This window comes from Danio rerio, chromosome 20, assembly GCF_052040795.2.
Source record: "Danio rerio strain M-AB ecotype USA chromosome 20, GRCz13ab, whole genome shotgun sequence".
Lineage (NCBI taxonomy): Eukaryota > Metazoa > Chordata > Actinopteri > Cypriniformes > Danionidae > Danio > Danio rerio.
In genome coordinates this window covers 48,557,869-48,563,868 of record NC_141040.1, presented here as the reverse complement: position 1 = coordinate 48,563,868, position 6,000 = coordinate 48,557,869, and the positions used below count along the sequence as shown (strand labels likewise).

At 33.6% G+C, this 6,000-nt stretch overlaps 1 long non-coding RNA gene across 3 annotated transcripts in view; it reads left to right on the top strand.

The window, feature by feature from the left end:
* The first annotated feature begins 1,901 nt into the window (after positions 1 to 1,901).
* The window catches only part of LOC141379446 (uncharacterized), an 80,544-nt gene continuing 76,445 nt past the window's right edge, over positions 1,902 to 6,000 (top strand). For 2 of the 3 annotated variants that reach the window (XR_015519152.1, XR_015519155.1), the window contains exon 1: positions 3,409 to 3,660. This is a non-coding gene — a long non-coding RNA (uncharacterized LOC141379446). Of the gene's footprint in view, positions 2,000 to 3,408; positions 3,661 to 6,000 lie in introns of those variants that run through there. The other variant, XR_015519154.1, reaches the window with a different exon arrangement.

Sequence of the window (6,000 nt, the reverse complement as noted above, 5' to 3'; positions counted from 1 at the left end):
GTTTAAATGCACCAAAATGCATTGCCTAAATTCCCTGAGAAATGGATAAAAATGGGCTGTACTCAATTATGCTAAGGACTGTATAATCGATGCACTTTTAAAATGATGCAGCCTTGAAAGTGCAATGGAAACGTTTGCAACATTTTGCAAAACTCACTCAAAATAAAAGAGAGTCAGTATTATTGCATGGAAAGAAAGTGTTTTAAATGCGTTGGGTATTATTTTTGTTTCGCCTATACTGTATACATTTAATGACTCTCAAAGGGTAGTCATTGAATAACCATCAACAACAACCAACTAAGTGTTGCAAAAACTGACTTTATATGAAGAGTTCAGTTGGAAAAACTTCTAAGTGGCAACTGAAATTTCCTTCGAAAATGAGCGTTGTTTTCTCAGACTCTTATGTTTGTGTTGTTATTTCATTGTAAAGACCTGTAAAAGAATGTATTTGCCATAAACTTAAAATTACTGAACCTACACACAGGAGCATAATAAAAATGGTCAACGGTCAACGGGTTTTAAAGGTTTTTGCATCTGAACTATATATATATATATATATATATATATATATATATATATATATATATATATATATATATACGTATACGTATATGTATTTGTATATGTATATGTATATGTAGCAGATTTTGTAAAATAAATTATAAAATGTTTATAATATATTTTAAATATGTAAATGATGCATTATTTAATTAAATATGAGTCAGTTTTTAGTATTAATATTAGTCAAATGTTTTTACAGTAGAGAATAAATATTTCATTGTAGCTACTTCCCCAGCTAAAATGGTTAATCGACTGATTTTTTTTATTATGCTAATTAGCTTGTATTTAAACGTAGCATTTTCATTCATACCTTTATCAATCAGGGGAACCGCCAACTTATCCAGTATGTTTAATAGATTGCTATGTTTAAATGTGAGCTGACTTGTCTACATTTCTGGCACAAAAAAAATGTGACCCTTTGATGAAGTCATTGATAATTGTTGATTTTCTTTTTAACATGTAGAGCACTATATAATTCAGAAAATATTGTGAACAGCCAGGGGACGAAAAGAAATACAATAAATGAGATGAATAAATGTTGTATACAACCAGGCAAATTATGTACTGCATAAACATCATTTGTTAAAAAAGCCCTTCAGAATATTCAATGTATAGACACAAAATAAAAGTTTGGTGTATGTCTGCTGAAGTAAACAACATTTTTGTAATGTTGCTTTAACTTATTTTAATAAGTTAATCAGGTTTCAACTACATTTTTAAGTTATACAAAGTCAGCAATATCTTTTACAGTGTGGTGATTACTTTTAAAAAACGTAAAAAAAGGGATATAGTTTACCTAAAAATTACAATTAACGTACTATTGACTCACCCTCATGTGGTTGTAAACCTTTATGAATTCCTTTCTTATGCTGAACACTAAAGACGAAAACTAAAGACCTGTAACCATTGACATCCACAGTAGGAGAAAAAACAAACAAATACTATGGTAAGTCAATGCTTATAGTTTTGCAGCTTTCTTCAAAATGTCTTATTTGGTGTTCAACAGAATTTGGAACAAGTGTGAGAGTAAATATTGATAGAATAGACATTTTTGGGTGAACTATCCCCTTAAGAAAAGTCTGTTTTAGATGTTTTCCTTCCATTAGTCTGGAAAAATAGCAGTTTATGAAAAGCCAAAAATCCCCAAATCTAGTTTAAACCCCAAAAGGTGCTTGAAAAAACAGTGTAGTTGCCTGTAGTGTCTCACTTTAAACTCTTCTTTAATGTATAAATGCTGTATTCATCTTGAATAGCCTGAGGCTGAGCAAATGAACTTTAAACTCGAAGGGTTAAGTCAGCCCAGTTTTAAAATTCCTCTTCAAGAAGATCTCTTTTCTCAGAATGGAGGCTTTGAAAAGCTTTCAGAAGGGATGCTGAGTGCTGTCCATTACTCGCCCCCTCTGCGGACCTGTTATCTGTGGAGCAGAGCTGGCTTAAGGTGAGCTCGCCTGACTGAGGGTCATCCTCTGATTGTCATGCTAATACATAAGCTACAGAGAATCAATATGAAGCAAGGTTAATTATGAGATATGAGTTTGACACTGTTCTTGGCTATACTTCTCACTTTTAGCCTTTTTTTAAGCTGTAAATTTTATATAATTCTGATATTCCTTGTAACAGCATGTCCTACAGTAACTACATACTATACGCGACAAGATTATTATATATATTTTTTTCAATTACGTAAAGAAATACAATGCTAGTCAAGTACAACAATACAAAGAAAATTTCCAAGGCTAGGGGGAGATAAAGCCAATATCACAGGAATAAATTAAATGATATACAGGTTTGTACAATTCACATAGCTTTATGACTTTTTGAGAGTAATACAGACTCAATATAATGCTTCACTTTAATTTTAAATGTAATAAAACCTGGACTTTTACCTGAAATTTACACTTATAAATATGAAATGAATTAAGAATGTATATGGGTCTTTTTGTCTCTTGAGTTTTCAAAAATTCCTAAAAGATCATCTTTCCAATGTAAAGTAATATTTTCAAAAATATTGACAGAAATAAAGTCTAATATTTCAACAAAAAGGGACACAGGTAATACCAAAATAAATGAACAACGCTCTCTGGCCTCTGAGTGCAAATGCCACCCCTTACATCTATATCTTTTTAAAATGTATTTAAATAACCTTTGGCAGAATATATTCTGAGAAGGAGTTTAAACAAAATATCTTTAACCTTGTGTGTTAAGAGATGGCAATTAAGCAGAAGCCAAACTTTTTTCCATCACTCATAAATTGATTCCAATATGCTATTGCATTTGGTTTTAATGCAACATCCATCTGGAAAAGGACATTTATTGAGCTGTTATTATTCTTACAACTCCGCATATTTTACCTACTGAAGAGTCACTGAGTGAAAATTGTGGGAAAAGCTGATAATTTATTATGTTTAGTTGCTAATAATACATACACAGGCTATTTTAGGAGAGATCGCACCAAAAATTGCAACAAAATTCTGGCAGCTAGATATTTTGCTGGATGACAACATTCAAATAGAGCCAGTCACTGCACTCCCAACGAAATGGTAAGAGTTAATCCAATTGATACATATTAAATCAATTTAACATCATTAACGTATGTGCAGTAGGCTGAGTACTGATGTTATTCCTGACTTTAATTTTCAAACCCTTTGCTAGCCTACTTCTATTTTAAAGATCTGAGGTACAGTAAACTATCTGCTGCTGCTTTCAACATGGCAGTAAATATCGTGTAAAATGGTGTTCAAGCTCACATTGCTATAATTGAACACTGAATAAAGCACACAATCTAACTAAAAAAACCTGAGGTGATAATTGACTGTAGTTTATGACGCTGTTTTGCCGCGACGTCGCGGAAATAGAAACGGTAGCGTCCAAATGGCACTATGCACTTATCCAAGTTTTGTCGCCATCGCAAATGTTTAAGGACAAAACTAGTTTTAACATGAAAAAGACTCATTTTATCATGTTTTGTGTCGCGTGTAGTTAGGGCGGTGTCATACAAGAGTGTTTTTAGTTGCTTAATTATTAAATCTGTTTCTCTTTTTGCCCATGTTTGAAAGACCTTCTCAACACCTGGATGATACAACTGCTGACCATGAAGAGGTAACATATCCTTCTAAACTTTCATATATTGAATTTTTTCTTTAATTGTCAGTCTGTGTGGAGTGCACTTTATGAATTGTTTCATGATTTCTTGTCTCTTGATTTTATAATCATTTAAAATCTTTTTGGAATTTCAAAATGTTTAAACATGCACCATTTTTGCAATATTTATAATGTACAAGTTTTGCATTTTACATGTGGCATACAATGATGAAATATTTAAAATTGATATAGGTTATAACCTAAAAACAATATTTAGGCCTAATAATTGAGACAAACTAATCATATGAAATATTTAGACAAATCATGTTTATTAATATATATTTAACATTATAAATAAATATCACTTATATCCGAACAATTTCATATACAATATACGAGTCATATAACTTTACATATACAGTTGAAGTCAGAATTTTAGCCCCGCTGTGTTTTTTTCCCTTAATTTCTGTTGAATGGAAAGTTTTTTTTTAACACATTTCTAAACAAAATAGTTTCAATAACTCATTTCAAATAACTGATTTATTTTATCTTTGACAGTAAATAATATTTTACTAGATATCTTTCTTTTAGCCAAAATAAAACAAATCAGACCTTCTGCAGAGGAAAAAAATCTTAGGCTATAGGAAATGCTCAGAAAAATTCCTTGCACTGTTACACATCACTTGGGAAATATTTGAAAAAGAAATAAAATTTCACAGGAGGTCTAATGATTTTGACACATATTTTGTTGTATTACTTAATGTGTAGTATGAGATGTATTATGTCTATGAAAAGCAAAATGCTTTTATTTCGTAATTAGTTGGTAGAAATGTGAAAGTCAAGCATAATGAACACAGCATATGCACTCACTGGCCACTTTATTAGGTACAACTTTCTAGTACCGGGTTGGTCCCTCTTTTGCCTTCAGAACTGCCTTAATCTTTTGTGTCATAGATTCAACACATTACTGTAAATATTCCTTCAGAGATTTTGGCCCGTATTGACATGACAGCATCACGTAGTTGCTTCAGATTTGTCGGCTGCACATCCCTGATGTGAATCTCCCGTTCCACCACATCTCAAAGGTGCTCTACTGGATTGAGTTCTTGTGACTTTGGAGGCCATTTGAGTACAGTGAACTCATAGTCATGTTCAAGAAACCACTCTGAGATGGTTGGCGCTTTGACATGGTGCTTTATCTTGCTTAAAGTAGCCATTAGAAGATGGGAAAGACATGGTCAGCAGCAATCCTCTAACAATAATAGTAGCCTCAGTTTCCTGTTCTTAACAGACAGGAGTGGCACCCGGTGTAGTCCTTTGCTGCTGTAGCCCATCCACCTCAAGGTTGGATGTGTTGTGCATTCAGAGATGCTCTTCTGCAAATCTCAGTCGTAACAAGTGGTTGTTTGAGTTACTGTTGCCTTTCTATCTGCTGGAACCAGTCTAACCATTCTCCTCTGACCTCTGGCATCAACAAGGCATTTGTGCCCACAGATCTGCCGCTCACTGGATATTTTATATTTTTTGGATCATTCTCTGTAAACCCGAGAGATGGTTGTGCCCTAGTAGATCAACAGTTTCTGAAATAGTCAGACCAGCCTGTCTTGCACCAACAACCATGCCAAAGTCCCTTAAATCACCTTTCTTCCCCATTCTGATGCTCGGTTTGAACTGCAGCAGATCGTCTTGATCATGTCTACATGCCTAAATGCATCGAGTTGCTGCCATGTGATTGGCTGATTTTTGCTTTAACAAGCAGTTAAACACCTAATAAAGTGGCCGGTGAGGGTATTTTAAGCAGTGGGGCCGTTCAGAAGAAATGTGCTGTGATGTGTGTTGGAGCCCACTGGCTAATATTAAAGAGACTGTAATCAAAACATCATGCGACGTGAGGAGCGTGAGAATTAGTGGTGTGAAACTCTCCCGTGGCATTGCACGGACAGATCCAGGTCACAAAAAAATGAAAAATGCTATCTGGCGTTTTATAGCCATGCTTTTCCCTTATATTACCTGCTGTGACTGAAATTACTGAGGTTCAGAGACAAACACTGGACTCAACTCGATTCCTTTAGGCATGATTGAAGACTTGGCGTCATACATTTATATATAGTTCTTATAGTCAAGTTTCTGTCACATCAGAGGAGTCCAGTTGAGTCCAGTTTTTGTTTATATACAGATGAAGTCAAAATTATTCGCCTTCCTGTGATTTTTTTTTTTGTATATTTTCTAATATTTCCCATTTGCCTATTTTAAACATTTCTCAAATGCTGTTTAACAGAGCAAGACATTTTTCACAGTATTTCCTATAATATTTTTTCCCCGGAAAAAGTCTTAATTTTTTATTTTGGCTTGAATAAA